This window comes from Eretmochelys imbricata, chromosome 10, assembly GCF_965152235.1.
Source record: "Eretmochelys imbricata isolate rEreImb1 chromosome 10, rEreImb1.hap1, whole genome shotgun sequence".
In the NCBI taxonomy this organism is placed as follows: domain Eukaryota; kingdom Metazoa; phylum Chordata; order Testudines; family Cheloniidae; genus Eretmochelys; species Eretmochelys imbricata.
The window spans coordinates 63837063-63860183 of record NC_135581.1 but is presented as its reverse complement, the minus strand read 5'-3'; positions in this window follow the sequence as shown (position 1 = coordinate 63860183).

Sequence of the window (23121 nt, the reverse complement as noted above, 5' to 3'; positions counted from 1 at the left end):
CCTAATGAAGATAAGGGCCCTATTTTGATAGCTGCCATGCAAACACGTATTGAGGCTATGTCTACACTTAGGGCTGCCAGGTGTCCGGTTTTCGACTAGAACACCCAGTCGAAAAGGGACCCTGGCAGTTCCGGTCAGTACTGCTGACCAGGCTGTTGAAAGTCCGTTTGGCGCAGGGCTGGTAGGCTCCCTACTTGGCTCCCCGGAAGCAGTGACATGTCCCTCGGCTCCTAGGTGGACGGAAGGCCACAGGGGCTCAGGACACTGCCCCCACCCTGAGTGCCAGCTCTGCAGCTTCCATTGGAACCGCAGCCAATGGGAGCTGTGGGGGCAGCGCCTGCGGGCAGAGGCAGTGCGCACAGAGCCACCTAGCCACCCCTACGCCTAGGAGCTGAGGGACATGTCGTCGCTTGTGGGGAGCTGCCTGAGGTAAGCGCTGTTCAGCGTCCGAACCCTGAAACCCCTCCTGCACGCCAACCCCCCTGCCTCAGCCCTGAGCCCTCTCCCACACCTCAGCTCCCTCCCAGAGCCTGCACACCCTCCCATGCTCCAACCCCCTGTCCCAACCCCCCCTCCCACAGCCAAAATCCCTCCAACACCCCAACCCTCTGCCCCAGCCCTGAGCCCCCTCCTGCACCACAGCCCTCTCCTACGCCCCAACCCCCAGCCCTGAGCCCCCTCCTGCACCTAAACTCCCTCCCAGAGTCTGCACCCCAAACCCCTTCCTTTGCCCCAACCCCCTACCCCAGTTTGGAACCCCCTCCCACACTCTGAACCCCTTGGCCCCAGCCTGGAGCCCTCTCCTCCACCCCAAACCCCGCATCCCCAGCCCCACCCCAGAGCCACACCCCCAGCAGATGCCCTCACCCCCTCCTGGACCCCAACCCTCTGCCCCAGCCCGGTGAAAATGAGCGAGTGAGTGAGGGTGGGGAAAGTGAGTGACAGAGGGAGGGGAGATGGCGTGAGTGGGGACAGGGCCTCAGAGAAGGGGCAGGACAGGGGGTGGGGCAAGCATGTTCGGTTTTTTGCAATTAGAAAGTTGGAAACCCTATCTACACTACCACCTAGGGGTGTGATTCCCTGGGGTGGTGTACACATACTTTCACCAGCTGACACCAAGCTAGCATGAGGATAAATAGTAGCATAGCCACAATAGCATGGGCAACAGTGGCACAGCTTAAATTCTCACACACACTCACATAAAGAAAAAATATTTTATTTTGCTAATGTGTGTGGTTTTTCAGAAACATGCGAGGCTCCTAATCCATGCACCACATTATATCTATTAATGAGTTAACAGTTCATGGTGGCCCATGGATACTGACCATTGCTTACTGCCTCTTTAGGGGAAAACAGCAGGCAATAAAAAAAGAGAGTTGAAAAGGTTGGACACAGCAAAGGAAGTGAAGTATGTGTGTGAGAGACTGAGACAGAAATCTACACTGAGGCCAGAATTCTCTGCTTGCCAAAAACAAGAAAAAAAAATCTATATTCAAGAGAAATGAATCAAACTAAGGAAATTTTTAAAAACCCAGGGCTGTCTGCCACATAAAGCAGCAGCAGCCGCCACAGAGAAAACATTGGGTGATGGAGAAGACAGAAAATTAGACTTTTTCCAGGTTTAATGAAAATCCACAATACCTGGTGTAAAGGGGCTAGGCCAGAGCTCGACCCTCTCCGGGCCGGTGGGGAGCCACACCGGCTCACTACACGGTTGACTTTGGGGAATTTATCCAGCCACTGGAGTCTCCCTTGGCAGCCCATGTGGTAACTGGGACGAGCACCGTAGGCCTGGGTCCTGAGTCAGGGCGGGGCACCAAATAGTCAGTAGCTCAGGCCCTCAGGCAGGGGTTGAGCAGCACAGCATGTGTGAATTAGCCCAGGCCTCCATGGACCTGGAAGAGGGGGAGGCTGCCACCCAGGAGTTGGGTGGCAGGGGGACGCAGGCCCACCCACTCCACTGCGTCCCAGCTCGGGGCCCTAGCAGCAGCAAACGACCTGCTGCTGGGTCAGTGGGGATCTTGACCACAACACACTGACGTGGGTTCTGGCAGAATTACAGCCACACCAGGGTCGGCTGTCCCCGGGCTACTTCCTAGCTCCCCTCCTTCTGGTACCTGGATCACAGCGGTGTTCTCCGGGGGTCCAGCACCAGGGACTTCTCAGGGTAATGGACAAGCGGTGGGCCTGGTACAAGCACAGGCAGGCCCGGCAACTCCCCTGGAGAGCGGGCACAGGGCAGGCCCGGCAACTCCCCTGGAGAACGGGCACAGGGCAGGCCCGGCCAGTCTTGGCGTGGACCTGGAGCCATCGGGTTTTCCCAGTTGCAGGCTAGGCTGGCTACATCTGGCCTCTCCGGCAGCTGGTCCTCTAGTGAGCTCTGAGGGCCTGCCTTTATACTTCCAGGTCACGCCTTTCTACTTCCGGGTCGCCACCTGTCCCTCTGAGGGTTGGGCTCAGAGCTTCCTGGCTCCGCCCACTCTGGTGTCTGGAGGGGCTTGACCCTTTCCGGGGCGGCGGGGAGCCACACCACCTCGCTACATCTGGGGATAACCCTGGACCTCATGCTCAGCTTCCATCACCACCTTGAAGAAACCAAAAGGAAAAGGAAGACCAGCGTCAACATCATACAAAAGTTTGCAGAAACATCTTAGGGAACTGATGACCACACGCTCCCAATATTGACACTAGCCCTGGTCCATTCCACAGTGAAATACTGTGCCCCAGTTTGGAGCGAAGGTCCACAGGATTTTAGTGGATGCTGAAATTAATGCCGCTCTTTGCATAATTAACAGTATCTTGATACCAGTCAGCTCTGTGTTCTTGGGGGAACCAGGGCGCAGTATCTAGCCTGTCTGACTCATGAAAAACACCCCCCCACACACCAGTCTCTGCTTGAACCAAAACCGATCAAAGACTTGCTGAGAGCAGTGAAGGGCGTTGGGATACACACTTAGACCCCTCCTGACAAGGGTGAGAAGATTAAGGTATCTACATTAGCATACAAAATGGAGAACAGAGGCAACTTCCCTAGCCTCATCTGCATGAAAGATGAGACAGGGAGACATCTCCATTAGCATACAGAATGGAGAACAGAGAACTGCACTGAACTTTGCCACCAGAAAAGCAGGGAAGCACTGCATCATGGAGGATCTCTGCTCCAGATGTTAATGAACCTATGCCTGCATACACCAGACTCAGCAGTTATCAGACCAATTCTAGTAATGAATCCTTGATTGATATCCAAAATACTGAAGCAGCCTAATTGCACTGTGAGCTCCCTGGTAGAAAATACCACCCATAGCCAAGAGTGATCAGCTTCTATGGTCTAGCCTAAAGAAAACCCTTGAGTCACCAGTTTACACATAAACAAATCTAGTGTTCTCTCTTGAACCATTGTTGTTTCTCTATAAAAAACCCTACCTATGTTCAAGTAAGTATTTTGATGTAAGGACCCAAACTCTGCACTGTTCCACTGGGATTTCATCTTCTCCTGACTGATCATGCTGGGGGCTCTGCCAGTATCCAGCATTCAGGACCCTGAGCAACCACCATCACCTGGAAACTGCGACCAGTTCAAGCTTCAGGGAGTGGGTGAGATCTCTCTTTCTCTCTTCTTTTCTACCCCAGGTATTAACCTTTAATAATGTAACTGTTTTGTTGGTTTAGGCTCTCCTTGTGTAGTTATCACTATTATTCAATATATAACTTTTATGGTTAAGCTGGTTGCTTCTCTCTCTCTCTCTCTCTCTCTCTGAACTTTATTCTTTTGTGTTTTTAGCTTCCCCATTTACTCTGCAGCAACGCTCCTCTTACCTAAACTAAAGATCCCTGTAGCGCCCAAAAATACTGTGGGGTTTTCTCATCAAGTGGGTTACAACCAGTACAATTGTGACGTGAAAGTGGGGATAGGGATGTGCTAAACCTGTGACATATAAGGGTGGCAGCCTGAAAGTGCTGTTTGACCCAGCCTGCTCAGGTGTACTCTATTCCGGTGCGGTACTTGTGGCATATAAGGGTTGCAGCTTGAAAGTGCTGCCTGGCCCAGCCTATTGAGCCCTGGGGCATATAAGGGTGACAGCTTAAAAGTGCTGCTTGACCCAGCCCACTGAGTCCAGGGACATATAAGGGTGACATCTTGAAAATGCTGATTGACCCAGTCCACTCAGACTTTCTCTGTTAATATGTGTGTGTGTGTGTTCATCTGGTTCTGGGGTTGGAGGAACCCAGCCCTGGGGAACCTAGGTCCTGCAGGATAGCTCCATTGGGAGGGGACCTGCCCCGCCAGAAGAGTAACCCTAATAAATGAGCATACCCCAAAGTAACGGGCAAATCTGGTAACAACCTTCACATCAATGCCACTTCCATGGCTATCGGTACTGGCTAGCAATGCACCAGCAAATACCCAACGAGACACTGCGACAGTTGGGGAGCACATAAAGATCATGGCAAATACCACACTACTGCTCCACCATGACCTAGAACACCCCCCTCACCACCTATTAAAATCAAGAAAAGCCATCTGGTCTAGTGTCACGGCCCTCCTTGTTGAAAATAAGGACATTCGCAGAAGATGGTTTGAAGCATGGACGGCTGCCAGCGTACCAAACAAATATCTAATTGGGGACCCAACTGTACAAGTTCTGGGCTACCCCTCCCCATGGCGCATATGGAGAGCTCTAAACTGTATCCGCACCCAACATGGAATATGCGCATACTTACTCCAAAGATGGAAAGTGAGTGAACTGCAGAACTGCAACTGTGGCGTGGTGCAAATGGTCAGACATATTACAAATGATTGTCCAATCTCTGCTCATCCTGGAGGTGTCACAGCCATTCACATGGCTACGCCCTCCACTCTGAACTGGATAAGAGACCTCAAGATCCAACTGTAGTCATGCAGTTGCTTTGCCTGTTTCACTATCGCCATATGAAAGAAGAATGAAAATCCTGAGGTCTCGGCTGAAAATGTGTGACCTAGTCACTTCCCTTTTGACCAGCTAAATCAGAGATCTGGTCTATATATATATTCCCTGCAGACAACTCACCCAGTGGTGTTGCTACTCTGGCAAATCTAGATGGGTTCAACATCCCCACAAATAACCAATAGAAGCCTCTTTGACTGTGTGCAGGTGGAGCTAGTCAGGGGTGCCCCCAGAAATTTTCTCAGGGTACACACCATCAGTACCTGTGGAGCCATCCTCCTCGCAGCCACTGGCCCACAGCTCCTTGCACATCAAATCCATGCCACACTCAGCCCCAACCTTCCAGAGCAGCACACCCAGGTGCAGCGTCACTCCCCATCCCTGAGAGGGAATACAGGGCACTGGAAGTGGAGCAAGGCTGCCAATGGTATGCACTGTGCATAATGTGCCTATGGCTGCGGACACCAGTGGAGATGGGTGGGCAGACAACTCGATGGGCAGAGTCATTAAATCACCAGATCATGACATCTAATCAGTTAGGAGAAGACTGTAGAGGAGTCACCTGTAAAATGAAGCCAGTCCAAGCCTTCAGAAAATGGAGTAGGGATGAAGCACAGCAGTGTAAAAAACATGAATGTCGTTGCCAAAATATAAACTGGCTAGATGTTCTAGTTTAACTGTCTGTGTCCCTGTCACCTGCTGGATTTTATTTAATTGGAACTTCCTTTCTCTTCAATTTTCTCCATGCTGCATCCACTAGCTTACATTGGCACACCAACTTTCTGGCAATGCCCAATTCCCTTTCAACATCTGCTGCTCAGTTTGACAATTTTAATTTTGGATTTTTACCCAGACAAGATTAGCTAACGACTATGGTATGGCCTGGAAGAATAGCTAAGTTCTCTCTCTCTCAGCCCCTATCTGCAAAAAAAAGGGATGTTTTATGAAGATTCACAATCATTGCTACTATTGTATTCTAAGCTGTAAATTACAAAATGTTCAAAGAATTGTTATTCATAGTAGTAAATGCAACTTTCTTCTCAAAGTCTTTCCGGTCTCCACATCCATATGCGCACGTCTCGATGCAAAGCACTGTGCACATACTTTAAAAAATGTTAAACTTTGCATGTATGTAAGTGGAGGAATATGCCTCTGTAAAGCCTGTTGGGACAAATGGTTTTTAAGGATGCAAAATCTATCGCTTGCCTTTATCCTACATGCAGGTATTACAATTAATAATTGCACATGCAGAAGTATGATTCTGCAAAAGTGTGTGTATGTAGCAAAATATGCACATGTGGTTTTAAATGCCCACAATTTGAAGTCAAAAGATGAAAATAAAAAGCCTTTAAAATATAAAAACATTATACACAAATGCAAACATATTGGATTAATGTTCAGTCCACTGCAAACCAAAACCACAGATATATTTAATTGCATGTTCATGTAGTTTGTGAACTGTGCAGTTTGAAAAATTCTGCCAGAATGTTGCTGCTGCTGCTGCCAAATATCTAAAAGGAGACCAGAATACAGATACAGCTTGATAGAAGGGCCTAAACTCATAACTGTCCTGGCTTGAGGGCCTTAAAATAAAATCCAGTCTATTTTTTCAAAAATCCTCACCTCCGGACAAAGAAAGAAAGCCTGATTAGTCATACAGGCACACAACACACCCACTCACTTACACATATAATCAAACAGGCAAAAATAACAAAAAAACCTCCACTATAAACAAATCAAGCTATTTCCCCTACAGGCCAGGCAGGAAGAGCAATATTATTTCAGTTTTTAAATATCAGTGTGGCTCTTGGGGCTATACACGTAGGTAGGCAGATAGCTAGATTATATCAGCATGGCTGGGATTAAGGCTTCCCACATTTCCACGATTGATAGATTAGATAGATAGATTTGAGAACTGTCTGCTGGTTGTGGGAAATTTATTGCCTGCATTTAGGTATTAGCTAGATCTGTCTATTAGCTTTGTAGAAACCCATATGCTTTCACAAGGCACTTTGACTTTTATAGTAATTCCATTTAAAAATCAGCTGTACTCACTATTTCAGTTCTAGATCGTTTGATCATTGCACTTTAATGTAATGGACTGTTCAAAGTTAGCAGGGAGCTGCCAAGGGTACAAATGATGTTTTGGCTTGATTAGCTCTGGCTTACCCTCTTTAGCATGAACTACACATAAGTGCATGCAAATATTATTGATTCAGAGTGATTGATCTGTAATATTGCTCTGGAGATGAATCATCCCAGAGAGAGAGCAAGGAGATCTAAGTGCTCTATCTAGGCTGTACCATTAACAGAAAGGAGTTTGTAAGGCAGTTTTTAACTACTGTCTCCCTGGATTTGGGGGATTAGCTTCACTTTTGGAATAGACACTGGCTTGCTCAGTTAACAGCACTAAATCACCCAGTTTCTATACATGTCCTTGTATGGAACATGCATATGCTCTTCATATATGGCATTTTATACATACATGTGCATATTCCTGATAATATTTAGGGCTCAGGTGTACATCTTCTGAAGCTAAACCATGTGGAGCTGAGAGAAGACATGCACTGTGCGGTTGTCAGATACTCCCTAGGTATGTGAAATACCCACAGACCCTGGTCATCGGCGGGCGGGATTGAAACTGGGACCTCTGGAGCTCAGTGCATGAGCCTCTATCGCATGAGCTAAAAGCCAACGGGCTGCTAGCTAAGGCTGTAGAGCAGACTCATTAATCTCTCGCTCTCCTCCCATGCCCACCCAAAGGGACAGAACATCATACCCAGGAGGTGTGTGGGTTACATATTTCCCCTAGCTGAGGAAATGCTTCCCGAGCTTCAGAGACTTCCCAGTTGAAATCCCAGACGAGCCCCCACTTGTAACGCCAACAGATCCTGGTCATCGTCAGGCTGGATCAAACCTGGGACCTCAGTGCATGAGCCAAAAGCCAACTGGATGCTAACTAAGGCTGCAGAGCAGACTCATTAATCTCTCTCTCTCTCACTAGATGGGACAGAACACCACACGCAGGTGGTGTGTGGGTTACATATGCAAAGGTCTGCCTGGAAGCATTCTGACTTCAAATGCACAGTGGGGAACACAGCACAGATGGTGTCACGCTACATCTCTAAAAAGGGGTGGCAATTGCTTCGATTGCAGAGGGGACAGGGCCATATCCCCACCTTGCTCTACATGCAAACAAACATCCCCTTTGGGGCTGGCCAGTGCTCCAGGCAATGTTAGCTGGCTCTGTGTCCTTGGCACATTGGAAGCCTGTGCGTCTCTCTTCACCGCAGGATTAACTCAAATTACTTAGGTTTCAGAGTAACAGCCGTGTTAGTCTGTATTCGCAAAAAGAAAAGGAGTACTTGTGGCACCTTAGAGACTAACCAATTTATTTGAGCATGAGCTTTCGTGAGCTACAGCTGATGAAGTGAGCTGTAGCTCACGAAAGCTCATGCTCAAATAAATTGGTTAGTTTCTAAGGTGCCACAAGTACTCCTTTTCTTTTTGCAAATTACTTAGGGTTACTCTAGGGTTAGCCAACTTGAGTGTGAGTTGCACTGCAAAATGACACCCAGGATGCACTGAATGACTATGTTAACTGCTGATGAGTTGTCCTAATAGCTCCTAGCACTGACCTAACCGGGTTACACTTGCACCATCGCCACAGAGTGACCGAGCACTCTCCAGACCAATGCTACTGGGGTGAGGTGGATATTCCCTGTGAAGGCTGCTTCCAGCTGCTCTGGGCTAGGGGATTAGAGTGACCAGATGTCCCGATTTCATAGGGACAGTCCTGATATTTGGAGCTTTTTCTTATATAGGCATCTATTACCTCCCATCCCCTGTCCTGATTTTTCACTTTCTATCTAGTCACCCTATAGGGGATGGGGAGGGGGGACACTGTCTGGAACTGAGAGTAGGGAGCCTGGTTTTCCTGTGCTTTTAATGACACTCATGCTGGCACCATGGAGTATTCAAATGCAGAGGGGACAAAGCCATTCCAGAGGGGATGGAAATGAATAAATTGGGACAAGGATTTTTGGCGAAACTGGGAATGGAGGAAGAGAAAAACTGGAAATGGGAGTGGCTGGGCAAGGAAATTGGGACAGGGATCCAGAGCGGGAACTGAGGCTAAGACTTGCTAGGAGACTGGGAGTTGTGGGGGAAAGACAGGAACTGGAAGTCAGTGAGGAAAATATTGAGATTGAAAGGGGATCTGGGAGACTGGGACTGGCTGGTCAAGAACACTGGGACTAGGAAATTGTGGGTGGAGAAGGGCAATAGATCAAACACGGAGCTGAGCTGCAGGGGAGACTAGAACTGGCTGGACAAGGAGTATGGGACTAAGATGAGAAGCCTGAGGAGTTGTCATAAAAATAAAGGGAAGGGTAACCACCTTTCTGTATACAGTGCTATAAAATCCCTCCTGGCCAGAGGCAAAACCCTTTAACCTGTAAAGGGTTAAAAAGCTAAGATAACCTCGCTGGCACCTGACCAAAATGACCAATGAGGAGACAAGATACTTTCAAATCGGGAGGGGTGAGAACAAAGGGTCTGTCTGTCTGTGTGATGCTTTTGACGGGAACAGCTCAGGAATGCAGTCTCAGAACTTCTGTTAGTTAGTAAGTAATCTAGCTAGAAATGCGTTAGATTTCCTTTTGTTTAATGGCTGGTAAAATAAGCTGTGCTGGATGGAATGTATATTCCTGTTTTTGTATCTTTTTGTCACTTAAGGTTTTGCCTAGAGGGATTCTCTACGTTTTGAATCTGATTACCCTGTAAGGTATTTACCATCCTGATTTTACAGAGTTGATTCTCTTACCTTTTCTTTAATTAAAATTCTTCTTTTAAGGACCTGATTGATTTTTCGTTGTTCTTAAGATCCAAGGGTTTGGGTCTGTGTTCACCTGTACAAATTGGTGAGGATTTTTATCAAGCCTTCCCCAGGAAAGGGGGTGTAGGGCTTGGGGGAATATTTTGGGGGAATACGTCTCCAAGTGGGCTCTTTCCCTGTTCTTTGTTTAACACACTTGGTGGTGGCAGCATACGGTTCAAGGACAAGGCAAAGTTTGTACCTTGAGGAAGTTTTTAACCTAAGCTGGTAAGAATAAGCTTAGGGGGTCTTTCATGCAGGTCCCCACATCTGTACCCGAGAGTTCAGGGCGGGGAAGGAATCTTGACAGGAGTGGAGACTGAGACTGTGTTGGTGAGGAGATAGGACTGAGACAACGAGCCAGTGGTGGGGAAGAAGCAGGACAGGGACAGGTGGGAGGCAGAAGGGACAATATGCAGAAGAGTCTTTACTCACTAGAAATCTCCACCTACTGAACCTGGAATAGAACCCAAGATTCCTCATTCTCACCTTCCCTTTGCTGTCAGCAGACATCTGTTATACCCAGTGGCAGATTGTTCCATCCCCAACTAGAACTGGTCCACAAAGAATTACAACCTACTGCTGCTTACTGATAGCTCAAATGGCAGAGGTCTGTGAAGGGGATCTAAAGGTACTAATCTTGGTGATGACTAGAGCTGGGCAAAAATTTTTTGGCAAGTGCATTTTCCTGGGAATGTAGTATTTTTCAGGGCACTGAAGCTATTTGTGAATTTCAGTTGAATTTGGTAAAGAGTTCTGCCCAAAAATTGATTATATATTTTTAAAAGGTTAATTTTGTTTTGGCCATTTAGAAACAAAATCATTCAACTGTTTATTTTCAAATAATGTTTTGTTTTGAAATTTCCCTATATTTATTTTTAAAGGAGGGTGGAAAACACCCAGAATCTAAACAAACAAAAAGCCAAAAATGTTTGGTTTCTTATTGAAAACCATCCTGGAAATCAATTTTTTTTTTCATTTTTTTGTTCATATTAGTGGTTATTTCATTCTGAGTGTTTTTCAATCCAAAACTATTTCTTTCAGTGTGTGCTGCTGTTGTTTTGGTGAGAAAAACAAACAAAAAATCAGTTTCAGTTCAAAATAAACTATTTTTTCCCCAGATTTTTCAGTTTGGCCCACCTCAACCAAAAAATCAATTGCTCACCTCTACCGACAACCCATCTGGGAGTCAATACAATGCCACATGAAGCAATTTCTGTTTTTTCATTTTTACAGGAAATTACACACACAAGATATGTTAAAAGCACATTATTAAAATTGCAAGATCACACTCTCAGAAATTAGAAAATGCTGGAATTAATGTTGCCTATGAAACCTTAATATGGCCCCATTATGAGAATTTTTAATTACAGGTTCACATACTGTTTCTCCAGGGGCCCCCTCCCTGATTCAACGCATAGACTGGACTGTGCTCTGGGGAAGAATCAGGGTTGTGTGGACTGAAGGAGGCTGGTGTCTGCAGGACCCTTGCTTCAGTTGTTGCAGATGTTGGAAGGTAGTGAATGAAGCAGGGAACTGCAGGAAGAGAAAGGACCGTCTTACGGTTAAGGCATTTGCATGCTGCCCTGGAGATTTGGATCTATCCCTGCCTCTGCCACAGAGTTCCTAGGTGATTAATCCAGTCTTTTCACACGTGGCCACTATTTATGTGTTCTTCATTTTCTTGGTGCCCATTCTGATATCTTGAGGTCCAGATTGCAGAAAGGCTGGGCACTCACAGCTGCAACTGAAGTCATTGGGAGCTGCATTTTGAATGTAACACGTCTATATAATGCTAGGTACTCTGGTCATCTCATATTGGGCACCCAAAATTAGTGGAAAAACTTTTCAACTCAGTTTTTCTGTGCCTCAGTTCCCTCATCTGTGAAATGGGGCTGATAATACCCCTCATCGCATAGGGGTGTTGTGAAGATGTATTAATTAATGTTTATGAAGCATTCAGATACTATAATGATGAATGCCATAGAAAAGCCTATGATGGAATTAATAAATCTGTCTTCAGAGCAGGGCTTGGGCACCATGCAGTAAATAAAGTCTGGGGCTCACACTGAACAATGAAGAGAAAACAAAATATTGAATAGCTGCTCATCTGGTGAGCATCATCCATCCTGTGCACCGAATGAAGCATGGGTCCTGTGGAAGAAAAGAGAATGTGATCACACAATTAAAGCCTGTAGCATCATGCATGCACAAAAGGAAGCCTAGTTAAACTTGCATGGGCAGACTTATATGTGGCATTCCCTCACTTTGGAGTGCTTGACTTTGCAACCTTAATAACATTCGTTTAACATATGTATTTCATTGCAATTAAATGTACTATTCATACAAATTGTCTTCAACTGCAGTTTCAGAGCTATTTATGACTTCCACCTTATCGCCTGACAAGAATGTTAGCATGGGAGATGTACAGTTAGGGGAGAGGCTGAGGATGAATGTGAAGGGTTTGCACCAAGATTGTTTTGTGAGAGCTGATTCACTGAAATAAAGCACGGTGAGCATCTCCAGTTAGGGATTAGTGAACTGGATCAGACGAAGTAAGAACTGACCTGAATCTTTGCCCTTAAACATAAACCAAACTTTTTGGAAGTTAAAAAATGTGTTTTGTGAGTGTTCAGCTGCCTTCACTTTTTGGTTTTATCTGAGGACAGAAGCAAAAATCCCGTTGCAAGGAAGTAAAAGCTATTCACATGGTATTCCAGACTGATTGAAACCAGGAATCAGAGTAGCAGCCTTGTTAGTCTGTATCCTCAAAAAGAAAAGGAGTACTTGTGACACCTTAGAGACTAACAAATTTATTTGAGCATAAGCTTTCGTGAGCTACAGCTCACTTCATCAGATACATGTAGTGGAAAATACAGTGGGGAGATTTTATATACACAGAGAACATGAAACAATGGGTGTTACCATACACACTGTAACAAGAGTGATCAGGTAAGGTGAGCTATTACCAGCAGGAGAGCGGGGGGAAGTTGGGGGGAAACCACCTTCAGCCCCAACTAAAACCTCTCCAACGCATCATCAAGGATCTACAACCTATCCTTAAGGATGACGCACCACTCTCACAGATCTTGGGAGACAGGCCAGTCCTTGCTTACAGCCAGCCCCCCAACCTGAAGCAAATACTCACCAGCAACTACACACCACACAACAAAAACCCGGGAACCTATCCTTGAAACAAAACCTGTTGCCAACTGTGTCCACGTATCTATTCAGGGGACACCATCACAGGGCCTAATCACATCAGCCACATTATCAGACGCTCGTTCACCTGCACATCTACCAATGTGATATATGCCATCATGTGCCAGCAATGCCCCTCTGTCACGTACATTGGCTGAACTGGACAGTCTCTACGTAAAAGAATAAATGGACACAAATCAGACATCAAGAATTATAACATTCAAAAACCAGTCGGAGAACACTTCAATCTCTTTGGTCACTCAATTACAGACCTAAAAGTGGCAATTCTTCAACAAAAAAAACTTCAAAAACAGACTCTAACGAGAGACTGCTGAACTGGAATTAATTTGCAAACTGGATACAATTAACTTAGGCTTGAATAAAGACTGGGAGTGGATGCGTCATTACATAAAGTAAAACTATTTCCCCATGTTTATTCCACGCCCCCCCAACTGTTCCTCACACATTCTTGTCAACTGCTGGAAATGGCCCACCTTGATTATCACTACACAAGGTCCCCCCTCCGCCCCGCTCTCCTGCCGGTAATAACTCACCTTACCTGATCATTCTTGTTACAGTATGTATAACACCACCCATTGTTTCATGTTCTCTGTGTATATAAAATCTCCCCACTGTATTTTCCACTACATGCATCCGATGAAGTGAGCTGTAGCTCATGAAAGCTTATGCTCAAATAAATTTGTTAGTCTCTAAGGCACCACAAGTACTCCTTTTCTTTCTGAAACCAGGAAGTCTCAGAAATCCTGTGTTCTCATGAGATTTCCATCATTAGGGAGCTTACAGTCACAAAAGCTTCCAGACCTCAGGATGATAAAGTGGGTTTACAAGGAATCTCCCTTTCAGACTGCTGGCACTTTAGTATCTGTCCATCTACTCAAGCATTGATTTTTGTAGTTCTTAAGTATATAAAATGTGAGCTGTTAGTACAAGTCTATGCTAAATTGCCATAGTTTCATAGGAGAATAACAGAAGTGAAAGATTTTTCTGTAAGGCTTACTGCCAACTGTTCCTGCAGCTTCAGCAGTATGATGAGTTGTGAGGACTCTTTGAAAGTGCAGAATTCAATTTGCTGTCTGATATACCATGGGCTGTATGTGATGAAGGAGCTGTCTGCCTGAAAGGTGGTACAGCATAATATAAAGATGTACCATCTGAATTTTTAAAGCCATAGGTAAAAACTATAAGCATTTGAGTCTTGTTGTGTCCTTCAAGTTGCATATGATTTCAAGAATATTTATTAAATATCAGTGACTGGGTTAATATTATTATGACTATCTGTGAATGAAAGTGATTCAGTATGTTTAGCACAAATTGTCCCAAAAAATTGGCTGAATGAACCTATAATATCAAATATCCTGTAGAAAAGCCTGGGAATTGCTGACCTAACAGGAGAAAGGCATTATCTAGTAGTCTGAGCACAGAACTGGGAGCCAGGAACTACTCAGTGTTTTAAAATGCTATTTTTCCTCAGTGGTAACAAGCAAAACCAAAATCGTGGTGACAGAACCCAAAACCTTAACTGTTGTTAATATGAAGGCAGTAAAAATTGGGTAACTTAAAATTTTATCAAAGTAACCCCCTTCTTAACAGCTGTTCAGACATCATGGAGCAACAGAGTTTCAGAGCTCTATAACACTATCTAGAAATGGCTAGATCTGGGTCAATTTTGTAGCCGGAAAGAACTTTAAATATAGTTCTAATTCTGTGTATCTAATAATGCAGTATGAGAGTCAGTTTAATATTGTAATAAATGGTGGATTAAGTCATTGACAAGACAGAGGTAATCATATACATGTAGCATTATGCCAGTTTTATTAGCCTGAATCTTCTAAGCCTGTACGTCTTCAACAATGAAGTAATGCAAAATGGAAAATCCAATTAGCCCATGCATATGCTTCTTGAATAACTACCCCAGCTATGCGCACAGATGAACTGAATGATACACTGATAGCTTTTATACAGAGACTATAGACTACAATTTTGTAGTCTTGTATAAAGCAATTTGCCAACAGATGTGTTTGCTTCATTTACAGGTGATGGAAACATTAGCTGCTGACTAGGTTGAAAAAAATCTCTCTTATATTAAAAGGATTATGAAAACCCATCTTATTTAAAAATGCATTTTAGCAATACTAAAGCTACATGAAGCTACATTTACACCAACAAGACTGAAAAATAAAATCTGTGTTACAAATTTTTATGTTCACATCTGTTGGAAAAATATTCCTGGGAAAGCAACAACACGATAGGTTTGACATTGTAATTTTCTATTAACAATCTACTTAAAATGTTTGGTTTCAAACTTTTTTCAAACTTAATGGTGCTGCATTAAAAAACGAAGGACGTACTGTAAACAGCGTACATCATAGTCTGACCTCACTGTGACACCTCTGTACAGTATCTAAGGGTGTGTCTGCAGCTCATGTCCCAGTTAGCTTTCATCCAGCTAGTATGGGCACCTGAGCAACGAAGCCGCAGCACTACTGGCTTCAGCGCAGGCTGTACTAGCCCACCCAGAACCTTGGGTAATTGCTCGGGCAGCTAGCCCATGCTGAAGTCCATGCTGCCACAGCTGCACAGCTCCAGCACCCAAGCAGGCTTGTTATTGCAATGTAGCCATACCCCATGAATGTGTGCGCACCTTTTAAGTTTATTCAGGAATTCAGAAGGGGTAGACTGCAATGGGGTGGACATGAATGAAGTTGAGCCTGTGAATAAACATCTGCAGGATCAGGACCTAAATACTTTGCTGGATTGCAGTTCAGAGGGCCTCACTGCTAGCCTCTGAGTGCCTTTAGCTTCAACTGATTTGAGCTGGTGTTAAGGCCACTCAACAATTTGTAAGCATCTTATAAGATCAGCCCCCAAATTCTCCAAAGATGCATGGATCCTGGGCAAAGGCAGGCAGGAGCTAGTGGCAGGAGCTTGGGAGTCAGGAACTGCAGCTGAGGTAAGAACCAAGAATCAAACTGAGGGTCAAAACTGGAGACGGTCAGGAATCCAGCCAAGTGTCAATAAAAGATACCAGAGTCAGTGTTAAGGTTCCAGGGGTCAGAGTCCAAGTCACAGCTGAGGTGAATACAGAAACAGAGAAGCAGGACAGTCATGTAACCTAGGTATGATCCACATTATTGCCTGGCCACTTCCTGGTATGCTCCATGAGCTTATATAGGACCAAGGATCCAATCAGGGATTGCGAAAACAACTCTCAGATCACTTGAGGCAGAACTTCCCATCGTGTGCATCGTCAGCGGACTTGGGTCACCACATGTGACGTGCTACCACCACATGATTTTGTCATGATACGGAGTTTTTCTTAAAGCTTCTACTCCTGCAATCCTGTGCTTACATGAAAACCTCCATTTTCATTTAAATAAACTTAATTTCTAGACTTCACAGTTGCAGAGAAAAGCCTGGAAACATGAACAGAATGCACCCTCAAGGCTCAGAAACCAGAAGTCACATACGAATAATCCTGTACTTTTTAAAAAAATAACCTCATGATTTTTAAATCAATCTTGTGATTATTTGGAGAGGTCTAAAGTCATGATTTTTGAACATCTTGATTTGGCTCTACTGGATTTTTGATGTGTGTGCGCACAAGTCGGTGCCGTGCATGCATTTGTTAATTTGATCCCACATTTCTTACCCTCAAAAATAATCAGTGAGGAAACTTAAAAACTGAGTTTGTAAGAAAGGTGACCCTGAAAAGTTATTTTATATATATATATATATATAATAACTTTTCAGGGTCACCTTTCTTACAAACTCAGTTTTTAAGTTTCCTCACTGATTATTTTTGAGGGTAAGAAATGTGGGATCAAATTAACAAATTTGATATATATATATCTTATATATATATTCCATTATGGTCACATCACAAGGGTTATTTTCCTACTCAATGTTGCCAGTTTTTATTTTGTAACGCTTCATTTGCATTTACAGTGTTGTCGATGATACAGTGCTTTAGAAATAAATGGGAAATACATCTAAAAGATTCCTTCAAAACTCATGTCGAACCCATGCTGGCTAATCCCCACATACTACAAAAAATTGCAAGATTTCTAATTTGAGTTTATAGACCACTGGAAAATACAAAAAAATGTTCAAACTTTTTCTTTTCATTGACTATAAAGGTCACCTTCAAAAAGACAGTGGTACAACATATATGTTTAACAATAAAAGTTATTAGACTGTTTTAAATTAGTGCAATTAGGATATAGTTTCTGCACTTATCAAGGACAAAGAAAAGATTATACTTCTGTAAAGAGTCAAAAGTTTCCAGTAAGATAAATGATTTTTTTCATCAGATTGTTTATATGATTTTACAACATTTTAAAGTGCTTTAAAATATATGAAATTCAAATTCAGAATATTTGGGCTACAGGCTAATTCCAGCAGATGATAACTTTTGTGTGTGATTTCGAAAGCACTGTTTCTCAAATGTGGCCACCGTGACCGGGGCAATTTGGTGGGGTTCCCTGCGTCCACGGCAGTTTCCTGTGCAGGGTGGGGGGAAGCATCAGCTCTTCCCCTTCCTCCCTCTTGCTCCTGCATGCGCTGCCTCTCTGGAGACACAGGTGGGACACACAATGCTTAAGGAACAAGGTGAGGTGGCGAGGAGGTTGTGAGAAAGCAAGCAGCAGGTAAGGGGGGTGAGGAAGTGAGTGGCAGGTGGCACTGGGAGGCCCTGGTGGAGGAGTAAGGAGGTGAGCAGTGAGCCAGCAGCAGGGTGAGGAGACGGGCATGGGTCTGGCCACGAGCGGGGGAGTGAGGAGGCGAGTGGGGGTGGGATGAGGAGGCAAGAGGGGGTGTGAGGAGGCGAGAGGTGAGTGGGGACAGGTGAGGTGGCGAGCAGCAGGGGGCGGGGAGGGGAGGGTGAGGTGGCAAGCGGCGAGGCGAGTGGTGGGGAGGGCCCTGGCCGAAGAGTAAGGAGGTGAGCCAGCAGCAGAGTGAGGAGGTGGGCCGGGGGGTCTGGCTGCGAGCAGGGGAATGAGGAGGTGAGCCACCAGCTAGCAGGAGTTCTGACAGTGGGCAGCGGGGGGGCGGGGTTGTAGCTGGGAAGTGAGGAGGCGAGCGGCGGGTGGGGGAGTGAGGAGGGACACAGGAGGTGAGCGGTGGGCATGTGGGCAACAGGTGGAGCCCCCCTTTGGGGAGGCTAGCCCCCGACTCCACCACTTTTGCCCGTGCTCCTCCCCGGCAGCTGGAGCCCCAAGACCCCCTGCGCCTGGAGCCACAAGCTCCTGCCAACCTCCACAGCCAGAGGAGCTCCTGGCTAGACGAAGCCCTGAGACCCAGCCCCCCATACTTGCCCAGAGGAGCCCCGGACTGGGCAAAGCCTGGAGCACCCCACCCCTCTCATCCCGAGGAGCTCCGGGCTGGCCGAAGCCCCGAGTCCCTCCACCTGCCTGGAGGAGCCCCAGGCCAGCCGCAGCCGTGCCTCCCCTTCCCTCCCCAGACCCAAGCCACACAGATATGTTTTTCATTATTATTTGGCCTTCTATTATGTCAAAGCATTTTTAAGTTTACTTCAGAATTGTTATAGGGACAGCCACTTTTACCAAAAAAGCAAAAGAAACAATAATAAAAAAAGACAAGAACGTACAAAGCACCTTATTTGTGTTTCTATTCTGTTAGGTCCAGTAAAGAGTATAGATAACTGTGCATGATTTTTATTCCTGAGTCTGCAAAAAACAAAACAAAACAAAACAAAAAAAACCCTTACATAAATAAATTATAATGACTTAGATCTATATATGTGCATATTACTTTATTAACTTTAGGAAAAATAAATAATTTTAGGAAAAAAGTGTCGGTGCGGCCACCAGCAAGAGTTGGTGGCTTCACTCTGAGGCCACCAAAAATTTTGTTGCGAGAACCCCAGTAAAAGCACACTACTGTGTTGTGCATTAATTGGTCCATATGTGCTGGTCCATACTATAAGGGTCCCTTGCTGTATGAGGCAGTACTATGTTAAAGTGCACTAGGGAACATCACATAAAGATTACCTATTACAGTAGTATGTATAGTACAATACAGTCATACAACTGTAATGATTAATGCATATACTAGTTAAAGCAAATATAAATATATACAGTATATAAAAAGGAAGTCCTGAAATCTATTATTTTTGCATAGCTACTAAAATTTCAAAAATACTAAAAATAACCTCTAAAAAGAAATTAATAAACCCCAAAATGGAAGCCCCTAAATATATTTTTAGTAGCAGTGTGGTATTTATAGCCACTGCATTTCACATAATTATGAACATTGAAGAACTCCACTTTCTAACACTCCTTTAATTTGTTCTTTGAATAAGAGAAAATTAGGAAAGATGCAAAAGAGATGTTTAAAGTACCAGCAAGAACAGGCCTGGATATCTCTGACTATACCTGTGGATTTGTTTCAGGGGATGAAAGAGGTGAATAGTTAGCGACAGAGCTGAGTTACTGTTTGTTTAAATGAATTCTTACCTAAATCCATTTTAAGTGCAATTAGAAAACAGCATGTCCCTGTAATGTACTGAATGATGCCTCCCCCTCTCCTGGCCATTTTATGCAGCTATAAGCATAACCTTTAAAGGAAATTACTCTCAGAACTTTAAGCCTTATTTTGGGTTTTGAAGCCCTAGTACAAATGGCAATGTCTCTATGTGGTCCCATCCTAAAAAAAATAAGAACTGCTTAACTTTAAGCACATAAGTAGGTCATTGATTTCAGTGCATAAATTTAGAGCAAATGCTTCATTATTTGTAGGATTGGTGTCTAATATTTTTAATAGGGGACACAAAATGATAAATGCATCAGTGCATAACAGAAACCTTTGTACTTTATCCTTACCCCCACTCCCAGTGCACTGACTCCCCATTCACTTTACAACAAGTTTAAAGGATGATCTATAGCTTCAAATTTTTCCTCTTCTACCACATCAGCCTAAGATAATTATCCAATATTGCACATTTTATCTAATCTTTAAGAGCTGGATATCTTGCATCTTTCCACATTATTTCAATTTTTCTTCTTGCCAAAGTAAGTCACCACCAAATCTCAACTGAGGCTCTAATAACGTCCAGAAGACATTTGCTATTAGATGCATTGTGGGATCTAACACTCTGACTCAAATGAGTCCTCCTAGCATATGCTGCCAATGTGTATTAATGATCCAGACTATTAACAATATTTTGCACTTATACAGTGTCTGCCATATAAAGGATCTCAAAACACTTTCCAAACGTTAACATCCCAAGATCACTAAAAAATTTGTAAATAAATGTGCTTTTCACTTAAGACAATGTCTGCCAAGTGATATGTGTTCTAGAGAGAATTTTTACAACTGAATTATAATCCCCTGAAAATAGAGGTTTGTAATTGATATACTGACAGCCCCTTAATTTTAGTGCAACTAACAAGTGCTGCTGTAATTCATTTACATAAAAAAAGTTAAGAGGAAACCGTTATTTGTTCTTATATACCCTACCATGAACCAAAACAGATGAATGTTAAACTGAAAGAATGAAACAAATGTCTTGAATACTGACTGACTGTGCCTGAATTAGATTATAATGGATGAACCTTGATAGATACCATAGGTCTAGAGTTCAGGTCATGTTTCTCTCTAGAATTTACATATTTAGTGGTTTAACAAAAGGCAGAACCTCCTGTATATCTGTAGCATCAAATGAATGTTAACATTATTCAACCTGTTCACCACAGAAAGTTACATAAAAAAGAGTTCTCATGTCAACATTTCTAGAAAGTAATCTTCTGCCTTGGCTAGGGTTCAAAATGAAAAATTATATAATTGTTTTGGCTTTTGATCTTTACCACGAAATAATTCATGAAATATAAAGTTAAAATTTAATTCTCTCTCCTGTGAAGTCCTCTTCTGTAAATATCACTAGAAGGGACCACATATGGTTGACTACGCTTTTCACAGGCTTCATAGGGAACAAGGTAAAACGATTTATTAATTGATTTGTGTATTTGCTTGACAAATTGTGCTAAACAGCTAATAATGGATTACTATTTAATATTATTTGAATTATTATTACTTGTAATGCATAGTAGCCCAGGTGATGGACCAGGACCACACTGGGCTAAGAACTGCACCAACACAGAACAAAAAGATTGTAAACTCACTGGGGCTGGAACTAACTAAGGGCTTGTCTTCACTACTGGGGAGATTGACACCCAGTCGACTCCGGTACTCTACCTCTCCGAGAAGAGTATGATAAATTGATGGGAGACATCTCCTGTCGATGCAGTGAAGATACCGTGGTAAGTTGACCTAAGCTACATCAACTCCAGTTACGTTATTCACCTAGCTGGAGTAGAGTAACTTAGGTCGATTTACCCCAATAGTGTAGACAAAGCCTAAGTAAAGTTAGAAACAGTAGGTAACTTTATTTAGAGTATTCTAGCTGCACATTGAGTATGTTGAACATCACCTATATGGCACCCTTGTGCTTTGCAAATTAAGGCCCCAATTCTGCAAAGCACTAGAACAGGTGAATAACTTTAAGTGTTTGCTTACATCCTATTCCAGTCCAGAGAGCTTAAATACTTGCTTAAAGTGAAGTAACTGTTTAAGTGCTTTGCTGAATCGGGAATTAAACACCAGCCTACAAGTGTTGATGAATAGGAATTTAACTCTTCCCAAACCATAACCCAACACACTATATATACCATATTAAGAAACTAAATCACTGCCTTCATTCACAGTAGCTCCTTTCAAACGCATAACATTTGGCTGTTTTATTCATTTTAATCCCACATGGAGTGAATAACTGTACATGAAATCTTATGTTATGGTGTCAATCCCAGATGAACTATGTTTGGCACAGGACCTGAGGCATATGGTGAGGAAAGTGGTGTTGGAGACCAGTTCTGTGACCTTCATAAAACAGAGCAGCTTCAGGGTTATTCTAAATGGTGGGTACCTAAAAGATTTCCCAAAGGCTTGCAACCAACAATTCTCAGAGTCTAGCTGATTCTAGTGGCTCCTTTCAAAGCAAATGGTTCTGATTTTGATCTCACTTACACTGGTTTTCTGCTCACGTGGGCCAGATCCTTCAGTGTGGTGCAGTTAGTCAGTTTAACTAACCCACATAGGATCACTCTAGTGTAATGACATAAACCCATCATAGGGTTTTTTACACCATTCCTCCTCCCCGCTGCCAGCATAGCAGGAGGAAGGAACACCTTAGGGGACAGAGGCATCCTGGAGAAAAGGAGGTATGGCTAAGATGGTCCTTCACTTTAGTGATCCTCAGCTGTGGTTTTGGTCCTGTGCAGATACTGTAGCTTACTATAGGTTAAAGCAACTCCTCTGCCTGTTCTAACATGGCACATGGGGCTGGCCTGCACAGATCTTCTTCAGGACCAGGGGATGGCCTGTGTAACACTATCATCTAGAGAGGAGCTGCTCTTGATTTACACTGTGTGAGATCAGCATCAGGCCTACTGCATTCTACTATGTCAAATCTCAAAAACTCCTATGTATGTACTTTCTAATCTTCTTGATTCATGCCTCAAGGCACAAGAGTGTAAGAAAATGAGCAGCATTCTCTTCACTTAGACCCTTAACAATGCATTAAAATAATTATGAGATGAATTAAATGATCCGAGAACGATTTCAGACTAGGGGTCTTTGGATAATTTATTCATGCTCAGGTTACTTAGCACTGGACATTCAGCTGCGTTCTGGCAGGTGGCAAGCTGGAGAATAGGTTTTATATCTACTGTAGTGGTCCACCATTCTTCACAAAGAAACTATTTTTATCAAAGGTGCCATTCACTCAGACATTTTAAATAGGTTTTTGTTCTTGTCAGCACTGAAAATGAAAGTAAACATGAGTGCAGCTGTGGCAGGGAAGACAGGTACACAGTTTAAAGGTGACAGAAAAGATACATAGTTCTTCGATTAAGTCCCAGTTTTCCTTTAGCATTTACTCTAGTGCTATGGTCTATTTAACTTTGAAAGAGCTGATCTCTGTGCCATTTTCAATGTACACCTTGATCCTGCATCAATCCACATAGAAACCTTTCATCTAGCTAACAAAATTTGGAGATGAGAATAAAAGTGGTTATCTGAAGTACC